Below are 20,478 nucleotides of genomic sequence, written 5' to 3'. Positions count from 1 at the left end.
ATCCCTATCTTGGCACCAGACCACCTTGCCAAAGTGTACATAAACCAAAAGGGGTACTTCTCAATGGTGTTGCAAGTGCTGGTGGATCACAGGGGCCATTTCACTGACATCAATGTGGGATGGTCGGGAAAGGTGCATGACGCGTGCATCTTTAGGAACTCCGGTCTGTTCAGAAAGCTGCAAGCAGGGACTTTCTTTCCAGACTGAAAAATAACCATTGGTGGTGATCAAATACCAATAGTGATCCTGAGAGACCAAGGATCTGAAAATCACAGCTGAAAACTTCCCCCCCCCACACACACAATTTTGTGCATTTGTGGTTGTACAAAGCATCCCAGAAAATGTCTGATTTTTAAAATATACTTACCCACACTAGTTTCAGACCCCAAACACAGAAGGTATTTTAAATGTTTTACGCGTAGCTTATTTTTCTTTATCCAAACTTGTTTACAACCTTTCAGAGATCATGTAGCTCAGCAAATACAGTTGTTCAAAAAGCCTTAGGATTTATAACATTAAAAGTATTGGCACATATTAAACAATCTGACTGGATTTTACACGACTACATTGCTGTGTGTACATACACACACACACACACACACACACACACACACACACATAACCTAAAAAAACTACATTAAAAGATTATTTAAGTTGCAAAAGTAAAGCATACAAAAGTTAAATGCCAGATTTATGGCTGCCCATACAACCTTAGTGCTACTCCCTTTTATGTCCATGCTGTGGTAAAAAACAGTATCTGAATTAAGATACTGAAGGGGTCTGAATTAAGGTTGCATACACATCCATAAATCTGCTCTTAATTTTTAAATGTTGGATTTTGTGATCTAAATGTTTTTTTAAACAGTTTATTTTAGCATGTAACTACTTCGGGTATGTCTACACTACCCATGTTACAGCACGGCAGCGCTGTGACATGGGCAGTGCAGACATGCTTTATCACCGGGGAGAGCTCCTCCATTACAGCACAGCCAAGGCTTCCTCAGCAGCAAAGCTTGGGCTGAAGGCAGAGTTGGGAGCTGAACTGGCGATGGGGGAGGAGCTGGGGCTAGAGACAGAGTTGATCTGGGGTCAAAGAGTTAATGAGGGCAGAGCTGGTCTGTGGACAGAGAGGGAATAAGGACAGAGCTGGGCGGGGGGCAGAGTGGAACTGGGGGTGGAACGAGAGCTGGGGCCAGTTCTGGCCTGAAAGCAGAGCTGGGGGCATGACACTCCCTACCCCCCCCCCCATGGGGGCTGGCCCAGGTCCTGCTGCATGCCCCTCCAAGTGTCCCTCTGTACTCCCCCAGTGGGGGTATGCCCCACAGATTGGTGACCACTGGCTTAAAATATCTTGATAAGCAACATTACAATAGATTCTTGATAGCTAGGGAACAGAAACAGCAAGCTGGAGTTTTGCAAGGGAGTTCTCCAGGCGAAGGAGGAGCAACAACGTGGGCTTTGGGGGGTATTTGTTGTTTGTTAGTTTGCTTGAAATGTGTCTGCTTAATGGAAGTTTATAATGTGGTCTGTTGTGGGGAGGGAGTGTCGTGTTGAGCCTAGCTGGGCCTGGTAGGCAAGATTGAGAGCTTCTTAACAAGGCTTTGATCCCTAATCCCTTTAGGATCTGTTAACCAGGGGACAGGGCTACTCAGGTAAAACAGGGGTTTAAAAAGCCATCTCCAAAGCAACCAGAGGAGCTACTGAACAGGAGCAGTAAACTTCCTCACAAAACTCCTGTTTGGAGGGGGAGTGTGAGAGCCAAATACACTTAATATTCCCTAAACTTAAGCCAATGCACACTTCCCTAACCCAGCCCCCCCCAAAAGCCGCAGAAGTTAAAATAATTCAGGCAGACATCTAGCAGCAGAGTGGGGGCTATCCATTTTATTGCACTCAATACAACATGTATGATACCTGCCTTGTGGGCAGGTGGTGTATGTGCGCCTTTAGTGCAAGTAACTCAGAGCCCTCAGAGAGACAGGATGGGCACTTGAGACCAGAGTGGTTGAACTGGAGGAACTAGGGGAGACAGAGAGGTATATACGCAAGACTTTTCAGGACACAGTAAAATGGCCCCACCCCCAGTATGACAGCCTCTGTGATATTCAGGAGAATGAATGTCTTGAGGAAGGAGAGCATCAAGCTGGAGCAGAGGGAAATGATCCCATATTGGGGATCCTACTTCCAGATGATGTCATGGTTTCCTCTCACACTGAGGATACCCTTCCTGGGGAAGGGACCTCAGTTATTACAAAAAGACAGGTAATAATAATTGGGGGATTTGATTATGAGAAATACAAGTAGTTGGGTTTGTGTTGACCAGGAAAACCACATGGTGAATTGCCTACCGGCTATGAAGGTTGTGGACCTCAAGACATCTAGATAGATGCATTAACGAAGAAAGGACAGAAGTTGATAAAACACAGGTAGGAACTGAAGGGAAACAATCATATGAAAGAGTCTCATTCAATTACATCACATGAAGCAGGGATTTGGAGCAATCAAATTTTTGAATTGCTCCGCTCTGGCTCCGCTCCAGCTCCGGGCAAAAACCTACTGGTCCATGCTCCAGCTCCAGCCTCTGATCCAAAACCCTGACATGAAAGTAAACAACTAAATATTGACAAATTTTATAAGTGCTTGTATACAATGCAAGAAGTCTAAGGCGGGTGAACTTGAATGCCTGGTATTAAATGATGATATGGATATAATAAGCATCACAGAAAGTGGATGGAATTTTGATAATCAATGGGATGTGGTAATACCAGGGTATAAAATATATAGGAATGACAGAGTTGCTCGTGCTGAGTGACCATAATGTAATTAAATTTAACATCCTTGTGGGCAGGGGAAACACCAATGAAACCCACTACAGTAGCATTGTAGTTAAAACTAACTATATTCCTCTCTTGGACCTAAACAGAGTAAAAGAGGTGATTAGAGGCAAAAAGGCATATTTTAAACATTCGAAGTCAAATCCTACTGAGGAAATAGAAAGGATCATGAACTCTGGCAAGTCAAGTGTAAAAGTATAATTATGCAAGCCAAAAAGACTTTGAAGAGCAACTAACAAAAGACAAAAACTAACAAAAAAAATGTTTAAGTTTATCAGAAGCGGGAAGTCTGCCAAAAAATCAGTAGGGCCACTGGACAATTGAGGTGCTAAAGGAGCATTCAAGGAAGACAAGGCGATTGCAGAAAAGTTAAATGTATTCTTTGCATCAGTCTACACCACAGACCATGTGAGGGAGATTCCCACATCTGAGGAACTGTCCCAGATTGAAGTGCTGATAGAGGAGGTCTTGGAACCACTTCACTTCAATGAGTTCTGTATCAGATCTTAGGCAAGGGATCAGGGTGTACAGAACCACAAAAGCATACTTACTAACTTTCACATTTCAGCCTGTGTATCTCCACTCAGGGAAAATGAAAAAGGTTCTTCTATATTAACAGCAAAACACTTTAAGAAATGGAGATTACTCATGCTGCAGTTTGAGGACAGAAATATGCAAAACAAAAATATCAGCTTATAGGTGCTTCACTGAAACAAAATCTCATATAAAATACTTCTCAGTTGGTAGCATTCAGAATAGACTTCCATGGAAAATTAACACCCAATCTCTTTGTGAACTTCTCCAGTACTCCCAATAAACTTTAGAGGAATGACATGTGCAGACCTAAGACTATAATAATGTTTGAGTTAAACCAACCCTCAAGTCACCATGCAGCATAGCAATTTGTTTCCAGAAATACAGCCATCTCAACATGTTTTATGAGAATGTGCTTCCAGCAATGTAAGAAGTTGTGCTAGTGGGGTTTAAAACTAAAAACAATACTATCCAAGCATTTACATACAGTAAGCTACCAACTAAAATGGGGGAAATGTTGAGTTAGAACATGAGGCTCATTTGTCATTTTTAACAAGGCTCAGCACAGGGATTTAATAGACTACACATTTCAGTGCAGCCAGACAGTACTTTAAATCTAATTTAATACAACTCTTCTTGAACACAGAAAGGTTGTCAAAATGCAACTTGTAAAACAAAACTTCCCAGTCTTTATTGGATGTTTACCCCAGTTATATCTTTATTTAGTTTAATTTTTTAAAACACATGTACTTCTAACAGCCTTTGGTTTGACAGTTTCTTATAAATGCACTTCAGGTTTACAGATTCCTCATGGTCCTATTTGTTGCATGCATCAGCTTGTTCTGTTCATTCTGCAGTTTTATATACTGTGTCTCTCACTTTATTATTACAGCTCAAGATGTATGACAATAGTTTACTATCAAACTAAGAATGGGAGTCTGAGCAGGCAAAGAAAGCCCAAAGTAGTTTATTGAGTTACTTAATATAGCATTTTGTAGCACCACCACATATTATGTTGGAACATTATTCTACTAATCTTAGTCACTAATCAGGCAAAAGAATGGAAGTCAGTAACTCTGAGTTCTATTCTTGACTCTGCAGTTTATCTGTGCACCCTCCAGGCAAGTCACACAACACTAGTGTCTGAGTATGCTTATTTTTTTAATCGGGAAAATACTATAACCATACTTCACAAGGATGCTGTGATGGTTAAACTCTTTAATGAGTGAGAGGTGCTATAATGATGTGTGTTATACAAATGTAAACAAAAGAAAGAAATGCCATCTCAAAATGCACTCATAAGTGAACAAGATCAGGCTGACTCAATACTGAACCAATACCCAAACATGAGGCCACCAGGCAATATGATATGCTGTAGGAGATGCCACCTTCTGGATAAAATGTAGAACAAGGGTCCTGAGCACATGAAGTCAATGTGGAAAGTGCCAAGAGATTTCCAAAGTACACAGATGTTAGCTTCGGGGTCTTGACTAAATTCTAATTTGGCAATTAGTCGGCTAATCTCATTTCTCTTTATACTTTAAACCTAGTAAAATATTCTTCTCTTATCTTAAACTGTTGTGCAAAACAACTGTTGTGTTTAATTCCAGAGATAGCTATTCACACCCACCCTTGTTTCTCTAATATCCTGGGACCAACACAGCAAACAAATATTCAATCATCATTAATAACCATGCGTCAGACATATTTGTGAAGGGTTACACTATAGTACAGCTATGGACCTTTGCAGTCTACTTGATTTCTTTTCCAAAGTAAAGAAACCTTTAAATACAAGTTAATAACTGAATTAGAAACAATGATAACTCATATCCTCAAGTTTTGCCCATACTGCGCATATACACCTGAATGACTTTTAGGACCAACAGATATAGACTTCAACCAAACAGCAGTGGCACTTCATGGTTAGCACAGCTTTGGTTTCTGCCTTTTGAAAAAGATGCACTCCACTGACACCAAGCTTTGCTGCCTTATGCTCTCAGTACCAGACACTTGATTAAGGCCTGGTCTATGCTACACAGTTAGGTCAATGTAAGGTAGCTTACATCAACCTAATTATGTCAGTATGCCTTGTCCTGCCAATGTAATTCCCTACTTCATTGACAAAATAACTCCACCTCCATGAGAGGCATAGAATGTGTGTCAGGGTAGTTAGGGCAACACAGCATCTTTGTAGACACTGCCTTACTTACATTGGCTGTTGGTTGTCTTGTCATTTTCATGGCTCCAGCATGGAGCCATGAAATTGACAATAAAGCTGGACAGCAGCTGTTCCTAGCTCCCCACTCCCAACCAGGCTGCAGCCAGGAGGCTCCCCACTCCCAGCTGGGAGCCACACAGAGCTGAGAGCCATGGCTCTCACCCACCATACTCCCCTCTTCAGTCAGTGGAAGCACTCCTGGTGAGGACACGCACCACCGACAGAAGGAGGGTAATGTGGACATAGGAGCATGTCTACACTACAGCCCTAAGTCGACCTAAGAGGTCAAAAGATTTTCCAAAATGTCAAGATCTTTTTTCACCTACACCTGAGCATTAAGGTGACAGCAAAGAAGGTACCTGTTGCTATTTCTTATTTTTTAAATAGAAATATTTGCATTGAAATCAAGTGATGCAAATACAATACACAATAACTTATTAATAACACAAGTACGGATATCCGTTTTCTTTAAAAAAATATGCATGCATTCAAAAAGAATTTTTTATTTGGCAACATCTCTTTAAGCCCCTAAAATGGAAAGGTTTTTTACCTCATTTATCAGCTACAGCTGAACAGCGTAGATGCATAAACCAATCACAACTTAAACAGGGGTACTCTGCATCATACTGTGCATATAATTACTTGATTTTAAAAATGTTAGCTCTCAATGGTGCTTAAGTATTTTAGCTGCAAGCATATGCATGTAACACCCACATACTGTAGCACAGCCAAGAACTTTTGTTGCCACCTGTAAAATGTTACTGAAATAGCACAGCCCTGCATCAGAAACTCTACTCTTGCTCCATGTAAAGAAGGTAAATGGAGTACAGAAGGTCACACAAAAACAAATATACCTTCTTCAATATCCATTGTTATAACTTTATACCTAGTACCTCAAGATGAATATCTAATTCCCAGATCTGTTTAAAATAACTGTAAATGAGAAACCATTAAACAGCGTTAGAGTCCTTAAACTAGTATCTACACTAGTATTTTTTGCAGAAATGTACTATCATCACCGGGCTGCATCACTGGTGATAGCAATAGCTCTAGTGTAAGAAGACATATGTGTTTTAGCCATTACGTCATCTAATCATACTAGGAAAAGGCCTATGTGAAGCTGTGGGTGTAAAGGTTCTACTATATGACCAAGGCCTAGCAATCAGCTAGGGCTGGAGATACCTGCAAGAATCTGAAGAGAAGCAACAGCCCAAACTCCAGACTGATTGTGTTCTTTGCAGCATTCATTGGGGGGGGGGTTCCATTCCCCTACCTCTCTGTTCACTCTCCAAGAGGGAACCACAGGGAAACCAGGGGGAAAGCATCTCTTTAGCCCCATCTCTTCTTCCTTTACACCCTCTCTCTGGATGATCTGTTCAGCTCACATAGTTTCAACTAGCATATTTACACAAATGACTCAAAAATTTCCTCTTCTACTACTGGAATACAACAAAACCCACAATACCCTCCAACAAGACCCAAATATCAGTTTCTCCGCTCTCTTATGTTGGATGTTCTGCTGTCAACTTTAACTTAACGTGGCCAAAGCTAAACTCCTGATCTTTCCACCAAAACTCTCTTTACTCTCCACTTTATCATTATTAACACGATAATCTTCCCAATCTCTCAGGCCTGTAACTTTGTGATCACATTTGACTCTTCCATTTCTGTTGCCCCATACATTCAGGCTGTATCCACATCTCATCTCTTCTTGTTTCAAAACATTTCTAAGATCTTATCTTTTCTTTCTCTAGACCAGTGGTGCCCAAACTCTTACTGTCACACCCCCTACTTACCAGTAACGGAATCTGTTTGTGCCTTCCCACCCCCAAATTACTGCACAGTTGGCTCAGCAGAGGAGACTGGGCTGAAGACAGAACTGGGGGCTGAACTGGGGAAGGAGGAATTGGGGTTAGAGGCGGAGCTGGCCTGGGGACAGAGAGGGAATGAGGCAGAGCTGGGCTGGCAATGGAGCAGGGGGCAGCGTGGAGCTGTGGCTGGGACCAGAATTGGGCAGAGGGTGGAGTGTAGCTGTGGCTGGAGCCAGAGCTAGGGTGGGAGTGGGGTGGAGCGGAGCTGCAGCTGGAGCAGGGGGTGGAGTGGAGCTGTGGATGGGGCCAGAGCAGAGCTACAGCCTCATGGGGGCTAGCCTGGACCCTGCTGCGCCCTCCCCAAACTTTCCTCCACATCCCCTTGGGGGGGGGGGTATGCCCCACAGTTTGGAGACCACAGACAAAATTCTCATCACCTCCTGTTTTCATTACCACCTCCAGTCTCCTTAACACCCATATTTCCACTCTCCAATCCATTCAAAACACAGCTGCAAAAAATAATTTCCTTGACTTCTCACTCTCTCCCTGGATACCCCTTTCACCACATCAACTTCAAGCTTCTTCTCCTCTACAACTGTTCGCCTCCCTAATTCTCTGCTTGTTTCTTACAGCATCATGCATGCCCCAATCTGCCCAAGATGCTGGTCTCAACTGACCATCTGTCAGCTTCCCACACAAACATCGTCTTCCACAGTGCCCCTTACGTCTTCTCCCTGAACTTGTTTGTAAGGCGACTGTCTGCTCCATCTTTAAATCTCCTAGCCTTCTGCTTTCACATCCATGAGAAACCAACCAATTAATAAAGGCTAGGCTTAAAAGTAATTAGGAATACTTGACACTTGCAACATATACAAATTTGCTATTTTAAAAATCATAAATACCCAAGATCTCTTCCTTTTCCAATCCTGCACAGGGTTATTTGTCTTCTTTGGTTGTACACTTATAGATGACGGGACTGTATGTGATCAGTCTTGCTTGTGCACTACAGAAATTCAATTATTATAAATAATAAAAAAGTCAACGAACAAGACCAAAGTCTAACTTTCATATTTCTCCCCCCCCCCCCCCCGCTTTTGCACAGATGATGGTCTGAAATAAGTATTTGTTATTCCAGTTTTCTGAAAACTGTATACCGTATCAGGTGCTGAGCAAGCTGAAGAGCACGTCCGCAACGTGTGTTCTCTTGTCCTTGACAGGAATAAACCTGTTGGCAGTTTGAAATAAATATCTCCCTGTAAGTAATGAGACGCTGAAATTAAACACATTAAAAGAAAGGAATAAAATGGTAGTTGTCCAACTACAGAAAATTGCAAAATGTCCTTTCAGCTGCTTCTAGTGTGAAAGCATTCACTTGTAAATATTGGGGTTTGACCGAACTGGCAGTCAACATATAATAGCTTTTTTGACTAGTTATATTTTACCAAAGCAGTGTTCCTAACTAGGATGGATTGAATCTTGTCATGTAAGAGTTACCTGTTCATTGCTATTCACTTGTTTTAATAGTAATTTTAAGTTATCACTCAGTTTAAAAATCTTGACCACATCAACATTTATGTGAATGATTAAATCCATAATATCCATTTTATTGTCACAAACAGATAATTCCTTTAGCATTCGGGGTGGGGGGGAGAAAGGTTAGTCTCTCTTTTTATTTAGCCTAGTATACTGATAGTTCTTTAAAATTCTCTTTTCACATCTGAAAGTAAACACTTGTACCACAGTGCTCATATTAAAGGATGTCATGACAGAGTTATTAAACGACAAACAAATCTAAGTAGGTTTAAAGATTAAGGGTTTGACTACAGGAGTGAGTTATTCTGCAATAAATTAAGATGTGAATTTAAAGCAGAATAGCAATTCTACAATATCTTCCTGTGTGGACACTCTGGTATGACTACACTAGAGAGTTTACAGAGGCACAGCTGCACTGAGAGAGCCCTCCCATCGACTTAATTAATCCACCCACAATGAGCAGCAGCAACTATGTCGGCAGGAGAAGCTCTCCCGCCGACATAGCACTGTCCACACCGGCGTCTAGGTCACTGTAACTTATGTCTCTCAGGGAGGTGGCTTATTCACACCCTGAGCGACATAAGTTATACCAACATAAGTGGTAGTTTAAACATACCCTCTTTTTCAGAAATCAGAGTGCCATTTTCCAGGTTAGCTTAATCTGCTTCCAAATTGAATTAAACTAAACCGGAAAAACACTCTTAATCCCAAGTAAGTGCATCCACATGGGGAGTTATTCCCTAACAACTATTGTAGTCAATTTCCCGACGTAGACAAGCCTTTAATAAAGCCAACAAAAAAACCAAAAACAAAAAACCATCTTTTCATCTTAGGAAAAAACATACAATTCCATTTTCATTTTGTATATATTTCATAATTTCCTCTTTCTAATTAAGAGAGGCACTGGTGTTTTAATAAAGATCACCTCTACTTTTTCTGCAGGATACTGCAGTGAAGATATAATGCTGACTTTTTGACATCACAGTAACTTCCATGGAAACAAAGCTATGTCAAATACAGGCTGATGACTTCACTGCAGGAGGCAGCAGAAAGCCTAGTGGGACAGTTAGGAAGACAGCCTTATTCAGACATGACCTTTTTCAATAACTGGAGAGGGGAAATGCAAGAACAAGAACTGGCCAAATAAATTGCTTTCTTTCTCTGCCTTCACAAGTTTGCTTTAGCTTGAAAGTTGTTCTCTAGGTTTCATTCTTTGCTCAGGCTGTTGAAAACCATGAACAGTAATATAATGGTCTACTTTAGAGATTCTTAAACTTCATTGTCACCGCGACCCCCTTCTAAAATCAAAAATTACTACTCGACCCTGGGAGGGGGGACCGAAGCCTGAGCCTGCCCGAACCCCGCCGCTCCCCCCGGGGGGGGGGCACCAAAGCCCAAGCCCCACTGCCCTGAGTGGGGAGAAGGGGAAGCACTCAAAACCCAAGGGCTTCAGCCCCAGGCAGGGGGCCTGTAACCTGAGCCCTGCTGCAGAGGGCTGAAGCCCTCCAGCTCAGGGCTTCAGCTTCAGACCCAGCCCCGGGCGCCAGCAAGTCTAACGCCAACCCTGGCAACTCCATTAAAATGGGGTCAGGACCCCAAAGTTTGAGAACCGCTGGTCTACTTTTTTTTTAAAAAGTCACCAAAATATGTACAACAAAAGGTTTAGCCAACTTCAGAATTGAAACTACAACAATATTGCTAATGTAATGTAGTCTGTAAAAGATACATACTAATTTATGAAGTCAAGAAGTTTTGAGGTTTGTTTTGTTTTAAGGGATTAGAATATTAAACATATAAAACTTGTAGAATTATTCAGTCCTTCAGCATAGCCTAGAAGCTTAAAATCCAATTTAGTATTTCAAAATTATGCATTTAATGCTAGAAGCCTGGATTGTATTCAGTAGAAACCTGGCAGACCCACTAACATTTACTCTGCAGAGTGCAGTATCCACTTACATGAGACATGTACAAATATCTCCTTTGCCACCATCCAATTAAACAGTTCCATGCAAATATAGGTTAATTAAAAGGACTAAGGAGAAGGGGAAATATAGAATCCAAACAGTGTTGCTCCTTAACTGAGTAGTTCATTCTTACAATCTAAAGAATTCAGACTGCCAATTCAGTAAAGAAGTGTTGTCTTGAACAAGACTATAAGATACACTTACCTGTGATCAAATTCAAAATAATAGTTTTCCTGTGAAGTGATAGTCTTAGTTATTATATGAATCTGTAAAAAATAAATATCTATTTGCACTGAGACAATACCTCTCAAAAAAGTCTTCACCGGTTTGAATTTACTTTTCCACATTCTCAGGGGCATATAAATTATTATTTGTTGTCCACTAATTTCTAATCTACTTTTCTTTTTTTTTACTGGTACACTAGGTCTCGCCTTTGTAATGCAACAGCAAGTGAAGTCTGCTTTATTCTGCAAGCATCAGCTCTTCAGAAGTTTGAGAGTTCACTTTATTGCACTGTTCAAAGACAGACATTAAAAAAACATGATGTTTTATTATTGGCCTCTTACAGAAAAGTGTTTAGTTCCTAGATGTCAGTGGATAAAAGAAATCAGGATTTCTGCCACAGAGGTCTGCAACCTCACAGCCATAATTAAAGCACATGGATAGCCATCGATGTCACTGCTGATATCCCAAGCAAAAAAAAACACAAAATGGACTACACATAAAAAGAGTACAAAACATTTTAGCTGAGCCACAAAAAGTTTGCTACTAAGATGCTTTGGATTTTTTAAAAGACAGCTAAGAAATTCCTACAACTGCCACTTCATAATTTAGTGATTACTTTTCTCCATCATTTATCTGAACCAGAGAGAGATTGGAAAAAGTTGAAAGTTGAAAAACACATTCTTTTTGAAATATTTGCTACAAAAGGTCTAAGATTTGCGCTGTATACTTCAGGTGACTATATGAAATACAAAGAGAGATGATTCTTTTACATTAAGCATGGAAGTAACAACTGCAATTTGTTATTTTAAGACTTAGAAACAAAACAGGTCATAAAGTAAACAACAATAAATATATTTTAATTTCAAAAACAAAAACTTAAAAGTTTCTCAGTATTATGTCAAAACTAGGTAGTTACTGGACAGAACAGCGACATGTATTTTTTGTACATGTTTTCGTCAAGCAACGTGTCACCTCTTGCAACCATTAGCTGTACTTGGCTATGCAACAAAGTAGGCAACAGATGTGAAGCGAGATATTTGCTTACTTTCCCGGCTGAAGGAAAGATACTATTAGAACTGACACTGTGATACCAACAGGCAGCGACTATGTTTCAATGTAAAAGAACTCTTCTTAAACAGATTTGAAAGATGACTTCTCCTTATAGATGTCCTCAATTTCTACTACAGTTAGCACTTCATACCAAGACAAAACAAAAGAAACCAACAAGAAGAATAAACTGGTTTAAAGGCAAATGTGTTGTGACAGTAATATTTACATCAGTTATCAATACTTAAAAGCCAACAGATGGGATTTTCCCCATGATCTATTTGATTGAAAACTTTACATTTTCAAACCACTGAAATAGTCCTTAGCACCTGTGAGGTAAATGTTATCCGATTTTACAGATGGGAAAATTAAAACAGAGAGGATAATTCTGTGCCCAAAGCCACTGAAGGAGTCTATCTCAGAGCTGGGATTACAACTTGGAATTCCTGTCTCACAGTTCTATGCACTAACCAGAAGGTCACCCCCATCTCCCAATAACACACTTAGCAAATGCTATTTTGAAAGTACACACACAAAACATATCTCAACACAAAAATAATCCAGATAATTTATACATAGACAAGTTGTTTTACAGAACCTTGCATTTTCCAGGACTACGATAATAAGTCTGTCAGTAATGAACAGCTGCATACAACTCTATGGCTGATACTTATCATTCTAGCATCTGAACCAGGCATTTAAGTTTCAAAAGTACTATGAATAGAAGCAGCGAGGATGAATTTTGATCTAACCAAACAGAAATCTACAGAGGTTTTATATATTCAGATCTCTTTGAAACAGCACTAAAAAGTATCATCCATTAGTGATTATGAAACTCACCAATTGCAGAGATTTTTTTGTAATTAATTAATTAATTTGCTCTATTCAAATGACGCTCTCTTTAGGAACATTCACACAAAGAAAACAAAAATCTTCAGAACAACTAAGCTAACGTTACACTAAGCAAAACAGGCTCATGGTAGATCCCAATCCAGAGTTTGAAAATCCCACTTGTCTACTTGTATTAGTAAAGAGGAAGCTGAATAAAAAGGGCCAAACTCATTAACTTCTGTAGAATTTAAGCTTCCATGTTAAAAAGAAAAAAAATATCTAGCCCTTATGTTAATGTAGATACCCTTCCAAATGTAAGCCAATACAGGATTCTCTTCCTGAGCCCACAGACAAAGGACTCCAGTGTCTCTGCAGCTACTCATAGGTCTCCCTCCAACTCAGTGGTTCTCAACCAGGGGTCTGGGACCACCTGGAGGGTCGCAAGCAGGTTTCGGGGGGGGCCGCCAAGCAGAGCCAGCATTAGGGTACGTCCAGACTACCCGCTGTATCAGCAGGTAGCGATCGATTTATCGGGGATCGATATATCACGTCTCGTTAAGATGCGATATATCAATCCCCAAACGCGCTCCCCGTCGACTCCGGAACTCCACCGGCGCGAGCGGCGGTAGTGAAGTCGACGGGGGAGCCGCAGCCATCGATCCCGCGCCGTGAGGACCCAAGGTAAGTCGATCTAAGATACTTCGACTTCAGCTATGCTATTCACGTAGCTGAAGTTGCGTATCTTAGATCGACCCGGCCCCCCCCCCCACCAGTGTAGACCAGCCCTTAGACTCGCTGGGGCCGAGGGTAGAAAGCCGAAGCCCCATTGCCTGGGGCTGAAGCCAAAGTCTGAGCAATGTAGCTTCGGCAGAGCCCTGTAGCATAGGGACCTAGGCAATTGCTCTGCTTGCTACCCCTAAACGCCAGCCTTGGCTTTTATATGCAGAAAACCAGTTACTGTGGCACAGGTAGACCATGGAGTTTTTATAGCATCTTGAAAAAGCACTTCAGAAAGAAAAAGGTTGAGAACCCCTGTCCCAACTGACACCAAAGTATAAGACTGCTATCTAGAACCCAGGGGTAGAACTGAAACTGCTATGCATCGTGTTAGTTTTACAAAGCAACTGCTTAGAAAAAGCTAGAACCAGTCTGAGGCACTAAAATATTGCTACTCAGACTCACTGATAGTTATAGTCCCATCGCCATTTTTAGCAGCACCCTCAAGATATAATATTTAGGCATCCATCTAGCATGTGTACAGTAAAGTGTACAAGCTCTCTCCCAGTTTGGGGTTTTTATTTTAATTAAAAACAAGAACCACCACAACCTCTCACATCCCATAAGATACCACTTTAAACAAATTCAGCTTAATGTCCATCATTTAAAATGAATTCACTGATATATTAAGATTAACCTACTTAAAATTTCCCATTTAGAGAGATCTATTTGAAGTCAAGCCACTGAGTCATATCTCCCTGGAAACGTAAACCATGGAACAATCTAACATGTTCCACGCTAACAAAAAGGATATTTAACGTATGATTAGTTTTAAATGCAGAATGCTGCATTGCTAAAGGAACAACAGATTGGGGTTTGTGCCCCCTTTAACAAAGAAGCTTTAGGCAAAGTCTCTTAAAACCTGGAAAAGAATGTGGGCAGTTTTCTGGATAGCAGGTAACTTGAAATTAGTGGAAGTCCATTTTCATACTAGATACTATATAGAAATAACAAAGCAATCTGTCTTCAGGAAGAGGAATTGCAGAACAGTAAAGCCTCCATCCTGCCTTCCGATAGACAGTGCACAGCACTGGAAAAAGTTCAGCTACTGCACATGTGAACAAAAGAAGAATAATCTGAACACTTATTTCAAAGTAAATAAAGCAAGGACATAAAGATATTATGGAATTATCATACAAATTTTTAAAAAGTTAATCACGTTAACATGTCGACAGCCAAAGAAACACCAACATAAAATATTGTTTCCAACAAACCAACATGCAGGTTCAATCAGAATAATTTTTAAAGCACTGGAAATATCAACATTAGAAAGCCAACCAATCTATGTGATCAAAATTTTGATGAGGGCAATGGTGCAACTGTTTCCACACAACAGTGGGATACCCTGGATTTCCAACCAGTAGCGCAAAGAACTGAAATAGTTAGCAGCACACCCCTTATTGAAGGGATTAAACTATTGATATGGAGAAAACTGTGCTTTTTTCTTCTATACAATCAATATACTATAGTATAATACAGCAAGCAGATACAAAAGAGTGAAATGGGCCTCAACTCTTTCACATACTAGAGTAACTTGTGTGTTTTCTCAGTGGCTTGTCCTTTTTTCACTTGGCTTTCCTCTGTTTGCAAGAATCTGATCTTCCTGAACCAAATACTCTTGCTAAGGAGAACAAAAACAGAATTAAATAATTGTTTTGGTAAGATAAAATATATGTTCAGTAATAGTAGAGTCTACAATTTTGCAAATAAAAGTGTGTCAGATAAAGAGCTGAGAAATATTAATAAGATTGAGGAGAGAAGTTACATTAGAATGCAAATAAAGTTCTTGAGATACCATGGGCAAGAGAGTTCATAGACAAGGAAAAACCTCTCAGTCATTTTGAAGGCATGGGGAATGGAGGTTAGATTTTTGGACACATGATCAAAATAGACTTAAAACAATAGCTACAGAAATGTAGAAAGCAATAAAGACATTTGCTAGACCAAGAGGGATAAACAGAAAAAGAGCAGAAAAAAGAAAATCCATGAACAAAGAAGTGATGATCGGACATGTTAAGGCAGAAATAGTAAAGACCAATGAAGAATACAGCAGTGCACAAATCCCAATTAAAATTTCATTTCCATTCTCTATTTCAGTTATTTCCCTCTTAGACTTCTTTATTCTTATGCTCACATCTACACCTGCTAGTAGTCACAAACTCCCACCTTTGTGCAGATTCCTACATTCAAGTCACAGCCAGTGACCCCATTCTGCTTGTCACTTTGCAATATAAAAAGTTCACTTAACCATAATTGTTAACCTCGTATTTCCATCTCAACTAGTAATACTAACAACTAAACATAAAATAACAGCAGTAGCACCTACTCAATGCATTGCTGAGCAACATACGAAGTGCATTTTCCTTAATCAACTGACCATGTGTAAGCCAATTACACAGGCAACTTAAAAGTTTTTCTGTTCCTAATTATCTATTGTTATGAAGATTTAATTCATTATTCAAATAATGTCTACCATGTAATTCTGACACTTCTACTACCTGAACTCTATGAAGGCTCCCATTAAAAAAAACTCATTAAAAAAGGAAATGCAATGTGTTTTTTTATATTACCAGCAAAAAATCTCAAATTCCCACATTGTTTCTGACTTAATGACTGGTATGACATCTGATGGCCTAAGGCATGAAAGCCTTGACAGTGAAATACAATTTTTAAACCATTTCTTTGAGACTTCTAATGCAAACTTTTGCTTCATTATTTCCACTTTTCTGATCCTCCCCAAAAGAAGGGGGGGAAAGGAGCTAGTTTGGCTTGATTGCACCTTCTAAATAGAAAAATAATGACCAATCTTTCCATCAAACAAAACGACAATTACATGTTATTCAATCAACACTTATGCTGACTACAAGCAAATGTTATGGAAAAAAATTCTATTTTCTCCTTAGAAAATTGCTTCATGATTTAAACTTAAGAAAGTTAACACTTAACTCCCACGTAGCATTCACAATGGTCAAGAGTCTGAGTCAGAGTTTCATCATGAAAGGATTGCTTTCTAGAGGAAACACCAATCTAAGTTCACCCAGATAGAGCTGGAATCTAATGAAATCTGACACCTTCCCCTCCCGCCCCCCAAAAACAAATTTACATTGTATTATCAGCTAAGGACACAGCTCACAGATACACTTAGGCTAGCATGCATTAAGGGATTCATTAAAAACAGCATTACTAAAATATTCAGTGCAGATACTATTTTAAAGAAATCTTGTGAGCAATACTGCAGAAATGCACACACACATTTTAGAAAAAAAATGTCTTCTCCATGTAAAAAGTCACACACACGCAGTAGTCAAGGTTACACAAGGAGATTTTCCTTTAAGTTGAGCAATTCCCTTTTTGTACTGCTGCTTTATCAGAAACGAATAGGTGCATTCCTCATTAAATGAACACGATCAACCTTATGATTGGTCCGCGTATGTGCATATTTTATTCATGAAAAGATATACAGTGAGGAATTCAATGTCACTAGTTTTGAAAATATAAAATGGAAAAGGGTGAAGAATGAGGTTGAAGTCTGCCCCCTCCTCTTTTCTCTCTTTACCTGGTTTTCCTCAAACACAAACACAGCAACTACTTTATTCCATGAGATCCAGTTTAAGGTATCCCCTGTGTTTCACTTCTCCAGACTTCAAGGAAAGATTAACCACCTTCAAACATTTCATTCCTCCACTCCCCTTCCAACAATATAAACATTTAGATTATCAGCACTACCTTCAAATGAGCTAATCATCATTATTGTGGTGTCAAAACTGATTCAAAACAACTACAAAGCAAAGCTGGCTTTTAACAAAAAGAATAAAGAGTAATGCTACTTGTGCACTTATAACATCAAATAGCTCACTTCTTATAGTGGAAACAGCCTTATAATCTAATTATCCCCCCCCACCCAAAAAAAGAAGGGATGACTTCATTTAAGAGATTTCTTTTTTTGTTTGTATTTAATCTGTTTTACTGATTTCATTAAATAGTGTATGCAGTACTACAAGTAATGGGTATATTCCCTAAATCATCATTGCCTATTGTCATTTCCGAACAACCTTGGTTGTGCCTTGGTTCACTTAAAGAACTTACCCCCTTTTCCTTTCTTCCCCTCCTTGCAACCGTTCAGACCCGTTCCCACTCAACGTTCCCCTTCCTAAAGAGAAAAAACACACATACACAAAAGCCATCACTGCTGCACCTCCTCCTTCCACCACCACCTCCCTCGGTTTTGTTCACAGGGGAAAAATACCATCCAGACTGGGAGGGGGGACGGATAAGTCCATGTCACTTTTTGCTGAAAAAGGAGGTATCCAAGGAGCAGCAGCAGGAGGTGGGGTAGAAAAGCCAAGTTAATATTGCTGCTTCTCCTTCCCTTGTTTAAGTTGGGGGCAGGGTGACTGAGTGTGAGGAATCCTTATGTCCAACCCCTTCTTTTTCCTCCTCCTTCTGTCTCATCGGAAATCAGCTCCAGTCAGAGCCCCTGGCCCCAGGACTTTTCCCCTAGATTGTCTTGGGGCTGTTAAAGCCGTGCAGGGAGGGCAGAGAAAGAGCGATCCTCTCCCCACATAGAATCAACACATCAGCGCTCCACGACCTCCCCCACAAAAATCTGGGGGGAGAGCAAAAGACAGAGAGATGGGGTGCAAGGGCAAGCTCTCCGCAGGATCAGGGCCACGCAAGGCTCGAGGACTCCCCACAGACACATGGCAGTTTTGGGGGTCAGGGTCTAACTGACCCAGGGATGGGGGAAGGAGATAAAGAGATTAAATTAAGAGGCTTGGAGGGAACTCTCCTCCTGAGTGGCCAGTTCTCTCCAGGACCCTCCCCACCACCAAACTCTGAAGACTGCGGAGGAGGCAGCTTTCAATTGGGAACGGGGCCGGCCGGTCTGGTCTGGTCTGTCTGCTCACGATCAGCTCCATTCACTCTCCCCAGGCTCGGGCTGGCGGGTCGGGAAGGGGAAAGGGATGCCTCGCTCCAGCTCAGGACGAGCTCCACGCAGGGCCCCCCAGGCTAGGGGCTGCGGGACGAGGAAGGTGTCCTGCCCCCGCAGGCTCCGCGCTACCTGCCCAGCTCCCGCACTGAACTCACCCAACAAAGTTGCTGCGGCTGCTGCAGGAGCCTCCGCGCTGCGCTCCCTCCCCAGCTCCCGGGATGAGCTCACCCCGGCGCCTGCTCCGCCTGCTGCCAGAGGAGCTCTCGCGAGAGGGGGGGAGGGGAGCAGCCTTCCTGCAGTTACTATAACAACGGCCAAGCGCTGGGCCTAGCGGGGTGGTTGCAGCCTGCGCAGGGCGAGGGGGTGTGTCGCTGTAGCTCCGGGGCTCGCCCGACCAGCCCTGGCGCACGCGGGGACCGTTTGCCCCCTACTTCGGCGCGAAAAGGCCGCGCAACAAGCGCCCGAGGTGGGATGAGACCGAAGGGTCCCGGGCTCCAGCCAGCCGAGTTGGCCACGGAGAGGCCTTTAGAGTCCGGATTTCGGGGAGGAGCGGACAGGTGGCAGAGCAGGGAAGTTACACCAGGTAGTCAACAGCAGTGTGCGTTAGGGACACGCACAGGGCCCTTCGGGGGCTGGCAGTGGCACGGGTTGTCACCGCTGCTGGTTCAATCTGAATGTATGTTTTGTTTAAAAAGAAAAAAACCCTTAGGCTCCGCATCCTTGAGTAATAGGGATACCACCTTTGACATGCACCTTCCCCTCCACAAGGCAAGCCCCATGCATCCCCAACCACAAGGCAACTCCACTGCCCCCAACAGATAGTAGAGAGCTCACACATAGAGATCAGATTGATATCATCACACCTCTCTCTCGTTTTTTTTTTTTTTTTTTAAACGGAGATATCCCATCTCCTAGAACGGATCTTGAAAGGTCATTGAGTCCAGCCCCCTGCCTTCACTAGCAGGACCAAGTACTGATTTTGCCCCAGATCCCTAAGTGGCCCCCTCAAGGATTGAACTTACAACCCTGGGTTTAGCAGGCCAATACTCAAACCACTGAGCTATCCCTCCCCATTGCCTCACTCTCATGTGATTCAAAGCCTCTCACACACCCGTGGTGCGCTTTGTGTCCTGGTGGGCAAACACTTGTGGTATTTTCAATACTTTTGATCTGTTATTGCTTAAACTGTGGAATTGGGAACACTGCCGCATCTTTAGCTGAATGCAAACTTTTAACATTAGATATCCCAGTGTAATGTAATGATAATGCAAATCTTTAGACCCGTGTAAAAAAAAATCCAGCAGATTAAATTATTTTTCTGGCAAATCCATAACAAAATCAGCCAGGCCAGTCAAATACCCGTCTACTGGGTAAGGTTGGTGGGAGGTCTGTGCCCATCCAGGGGTCTCCAACAGTCAATAGGACTCAAAAGATTAAAAAATCAGGAGTCAGACCCTAAAAAAATCATGAGATGGGCCCCAAAATCCTGAGATTAAATTGTGTTTTGTCTCACATGAACACATGGCCCCATTGTATTGGGCACTATATACAAGAGACAGTCACTGCCTTGCATAGTTATACTCTGTCTAGCACAAAACATGGTGTTGAGATTGTGATGTTGGAACTGTGCTCATCAAACCCATCACAGAGGTGCTTTTATGACTCCCATTACCATATTATCAGAGAGCCTCACACACTTTAATGTATTTGTCTTTGTAGTACCCTGGTAAGGTAGGAAAGTGGTATTATCCTCATTGTGTAGATGGGGAAC

General features: G+C 41.5%; 1 protein-coding gene across 3 annotated transcripts in view; it reads right to left on the bottom strand.

The window, feature by feature from the left end:
- The window catches only part of SIPA1L1 (signal induced proliferation associated 1 like 1), a 388,229-nt gene extending 369,319 nt beyond the window's left edge, over positions 1-18,910 (bottom strand). For 2 of the 3 annotated variants that reach the window (XM_024218824.3, XM_026651467.2), the window contains exons 1-2: positions 18,863-18,910; positions 17,861-17,924 (exon numbers count right to left, since the gene is read on the bottom strand). The gene's annotated coding sequence lies outside the window, so the exon portion shown is untranslated. Of the gene's footprint in view, positions 1-17,860; positions 17,925-18,681; positions 18,805-18,862 lie in introns of those variants that run through there. The other variant, XM_026651466.2, reaches the window with a different exon arrangement.
- Between the last annotated feature and the right edge of the window lie 1,568 nt (positions 18,911-20,478).

The sequence above is a fragment of the Terrapene carolina genome, unplaced genomic scaffold, assembly GCF_002925995.2.
Source record: "Terrapene carolina triunguis isolate 2854851 unplaced genomic scaffold, T_m_triunguis-2.0 Scaffold96, whole genome shotgun sequence".
NCBI lineage: Eukaryota > Metazoa > Chordata > Testudines > Emydidae > Terrapene > Terrapene triunguis.
Note: the sequence above shows the minus strand (reverse complement) of the source record. Positions and strands in the feature narration are given on the sequence as shown.